Here is a 5000-nt window from a genome sequence, read left to right as displayed (position 1 = left end):
ATTTTTGAGTATGTGTGTGTGAGAGAGAGAGAGAGAGAGAGAGAGTGTGTGTGTACGTGTGTGTATTGCTTCACTCCGAGCAGTTTACTACACACACACACACACACACACACGCACATACACACACACACACACACACACACACACACACACACACACACATACACAACACACACCAATTCACAATAGGTGAGAGCTAGATATGCTCAGTATGGAAAACACGTAGAAAGGCTGAAGTGAATTTGAACTCAAACTCTGAATTCTCTATTCAGGATTAGGTCCACGGTGTCAAATGGGGTTATAAGACAAATCTAAGGCGAGCTAATTAATATAAAGGTAGTAACGCAGATAAACTTAATTAAGCTTGCCATAATTAAACTTGCACACGAAAATAACTTTTGTTGCAACATTGAAATATCTATTAATATTATATCAAAATGTTTATCAATATTCTTTTATTCGTTTTAGTCATTTGACAACAGCCATACTGGAGCACCGCCTTAAAAAGTCGACCCCAGGACTACTTTTCTATAAACCTGGTATTTATTTTATTGGTATCTTCCGCGGAATTGTTAAGTTATGGTGATATAAAAACCAGCATCGGTTGTCAATCGATAGAGGGAGCAGGGGCAAACACACACACATATAAACACACTCACACACACACACACACACACACACACACGCACACACACATACATATACGATGCGCTTCTTTCTGTTTCTGTCTACTAAATCCACTCACAAGGCTTTGGTCGGCTCGAGGCTATAGTGTGTGTGTGTGTGTTTGTGTGTGTGTGTGTGTGATACTTGCCCAAAGTGCCATGCAATGGGACTGAACCCGGAACCATGTGGTTGGGAAGCAAGCTTCTTTATTTTATTAAATCTGACACAAGGGCAACACACAGAGAGAAGCTTGCGGGCTGGACACAGACATTAATGGGATGAATGATAATGATACAAGGATGATAAGGATGAGAGAAGACAAAAAGTGCCCGGGGAAGCAAGCTTCTTACCACACAGCCACACCTGCGCCTATATAATTATTATGGTAACATATTTTCTACCTGTTACATTTTTATAATTTATTTGTTTCAGGAAAGAATTGAGCATTCTTTCTTCCAAAGCAGAACAGAATGAATGTGATTGACTGGTATTTTATTAGTAGTTTATTAGTAGTTTCCACTCGTCACAAGGTTCTGTGTGACGGTGTGTAAATACATAAACAGCTACACAGTCATACGTTTCTGTTTACGAAACCGCTGAAGACGATTTCACGGACTCGTCTGTAACACCCTGGCAAAACACGATGCATCCAGTCGTAGAATATATTATATTTATAGCTTTATTTCTATGTATTGTAATTTAATTTTTAGTGTTTTCTTATAAGGTGTATTTATAAACCATTGTGTGAGTGTGTGTGTGTGTGTGTGTGTGTATGAGTGTGCGCGTGTGTTTATATGCGCGCGTTTGTATATGTGTAATGTGTGCTTGCGTGTGTATGTGTGTGTGTGTGTGTGTGTGCCGTTTTTTTGTGTGTGTGCATGAGCGCCTGCGTGCTTGTGTATGTGAGTGCATGTGTAAATTCACACACATGTGTAAATGTACATTCATAAAGATATACTCCTGTTCACTCGTGTAATCCACACACACACACACATACACACACACATACACACACACACACACACAACACACACACACAGACCTCACACAGACACACACAGATACGCACACGAACACAGAGACAACAAACTCACCAACAATGAGGGCGCACTTATCTGATAGGGCCAGCCATTAAGAGCGATTCCGGGGTTGATACCAGCTGTCACTATCGTCAAACACAGGGAAGCACTTAGACCCAGCCCCCTTCTCCGGCCCCGTGCTCTACACCACAGCTCCCAACATCGTCAGCATCACCAATATCGCCAACATTAGTACCAGCATCACAGCCGTCACCACCGTCGTAGCCAACATCATCATCATCATCATCATCACCACCATGGCCACAACATCATCATTTCCATCATCACTACCCTCAACGCCATCGCAATCATCACTATCGTCATATACACTGCGCATGTCAAATATTTGAATAACATCATCATCACTGCCTTAATCACTGTTACTAACAACAGCAGAATCATCGCCACCATCAACAACATCACTGACACAACAATCCTCACCGCTATAACCCCATTACTAATTATCACCCTCACCCACCCCGCTTAACACAGGTCCTCACCTTTCTGCAAAGAGATCATTGTAGTTTTTTTTCTACAAACCTCAGGTAGACCTTGACCTTCAGAGTGGTACTGCGGAGACAGAAACTGTTTAGAGGCGGCGAGCTGGCAGAACCGTTAGCAGGCCGGGCGAAACGCGTAGCCGTGTTTCGTCTGCCGTTACGTTCTGAGTTCAAATTCTGCCGAGGTCGACTTTGCCTTTCATCCTTTCGGGGTCGATAAATTAAGTACCAGTTATGCAATGGGTTCAATATAATCGACTTAATCCGTCTGTCTGTCTGTCCTTGTTTGTCCTCCCTGTGTTTAGCCCCTTGTGGGTAATAAAGAAATAGATTTTGGTTCGGTGCATTTACAATAGTATCATTCACTTCAGTGTGCCAGGGCGTTTAAAGAAAACGCTGCCAGGGAATGGTGTCATAAAGACAGGGCCACAAAAAAAAAAAAAAAAAAAGACAAGGTCATCGAGCCATGTGGTCGGGAGCATAGTATCACGTGAAAGGTCAACAAATACACAGAAATATGCGAAAAATTATACACGACAAATATCTAAGTCTGTCAACTTACCAAAACGGAAACCGATAATGTTCCGCACTTTCGGCTGAGATAAACAGATTTCTACATTTTACTGATTATTTCATATCTTTATCTCAAACAGTATTCTATTTTAACAGCTTTTCAATTATTTCAATTATTCGTTTTCTTTATAAACATATTCCATATTGGATTATCTCGAAACAACACGACTACGACGAATTATAATTCCAGTCGATTCAGATCTTTTGTAAACAATTCTTTCCTGAATAAGTGTGCAAACAAGAATTCTTTTCTCATATAAACACAAACGTCAATTAATTTCATTGGCGATTAATAATGTATCTTAGACAGGTACCCAATAAAAACTTTTATCTCTTCAAAGTAACAACTAAAGAAAAAAAGAGAATAACTCTGTCTTGTCTCGAACCTTTCCAAACATTCCTCGGACAAACGCCGTCTCCCCCAAAACAAATAATAAGGAAATGAAACAATTACAGTCCGCCCTCACTGATCGTTGTCTTCTTCTTCTTCTTCTTCTTCTTCTTCTTCTTCCAATCAGGACTCACGCCATTAGCCACAAAGAACAATCTCTAATTCGAGCCGTACTCTAAGCTACTAAGAATGCGTGTGGTAACTTGAAGATCCACCCACCACACGCGATAGACTGGCGGTTTCACGGGCGCGAAAGCTACGTTGTTATCCTCATTCCTTAAACGGTGGCTTTTAACGGGTGGAGAGCTGAACCTTCCTGGGGGTACAGAGGATTCGCAATCTAGACTAGGCTCTGAAAGTTTACCACACCATAGTGGGTTACACCATGGTTCCTCTGCTTTGTCGCAGAAGTAAGAAGAAAGAGCGAGAGAAAGTTGTGGGGAAAGAGTACAGCGGGGTTCACCACCCCTCCCCGCCGGAGCCTCGTGGAGCTTTGGTGTTTTTGCTCAATAAACACTCACAATGCCCGGTCTGGGAATCGAAACCGCGTTCTTACGACCGCTAGTCTGCTACCCTAACCACTGCGCCATTGCGCCTCCACGTTGTTCTTGTTGTGTTCTTAACATGCGCACTTTAGTGAAACGATGTAACGCGAAATTAATTACTCCATAGGTTCAACGATACAGACTGGAATAAGCGCTCCTACAGAATATTTCAAGTAAAAAAAAAAAAAAGAATCACACAACTTTTAAATAAAGACTCAAAGCATATTTTATATTGGGTTCAATTTTAGGCACAAGGCCAGCAATTTCCGGGGAATTGGTTAGTCGACCCCCAAGGCGATGAAGAGCAATGTCAATCTCCACGAAATTTGAACTCAGAACGTAAAGACGGATGAAACACCGCTAGGCACTTCATCCGGCATGCTAACAATTCTACCATCTTTTTAGCATTTCGGATTTCATGTTTTCGTATTTCATGTTGTTTACGTTTTGTGACGTCCTGTACCCATTTATGCGTGTATATATATATATATATATATATATATATATATACACACACACATATACATATATATGTTAGTATGTATATATGTCTATATATGTATTTTATTTATATCATCATTTGATTGAACACCACGCATCCATTTCCAAGTAAGTTTATCTTAATAATTTTGATGCGACTCTCTCGTATTTATTTAATCGACTCCAGGAGGATGAAAGGCAAAGTCGACCTCGGCGGAATTTGAACTCAGAACGTAACGGCAGACGAAATACGGCTACGCATTTCGCCCGGCGTGCCAGTTCGTCTCCCTTCCTAATTTTATATAACGACACCGATACCGCCCAGTCTGTCCCTTTACTTTTAAGGCAGTGTAATGTGATTTGAGGAAGATTTAACTACTAGTTTTAGTAGATTATCAATTGTATTAAAGATTATCACGTCCGCAGGTCCATAAATAAGTTGTGCGTGTGCGTGTGTGTGTGTGCGTGTGCGTGTGTGTGTGTGCGTGTGTGTGTGTGTGTGTGTGTTGTGTGTGTGTGTGTGTGTCTGTGTGTGTGACTGTGTGTGCGTGCATACGTCTGTGTATGCGTACTGCGCAGCGGATCCAAGTTTTACGTCGGACATTCCTCTCTCCTGCAACACACTATAAACACGAGTTCCAGAACTTTCTGCGTGAAAGGATGTTGACAATATTTGCTACCATTTATGTGGGTCAGCACAACAGGCAGAGACGGAAATAATATTCAAGCTTCTTTCTTTCTTCTCGCCTTTCTTTCTTTCTTTCTT

This window comes from Octopus sinensis, linkage group LG22 (genome assembly GCF_006345805.1).
Source record: "Octopus sinensis linkage group LG22, ASM634580v1, whole genome shotgun sequence".
Lineage (NCBI taxonomy): Eukaryota > Metazoa > Mollusca > Cephalopoda > Octopoda > Octopodidae > Octopus > Octopus sinensis.
This window is presented reverse-complemented; position numbering follows the sequence as displayed.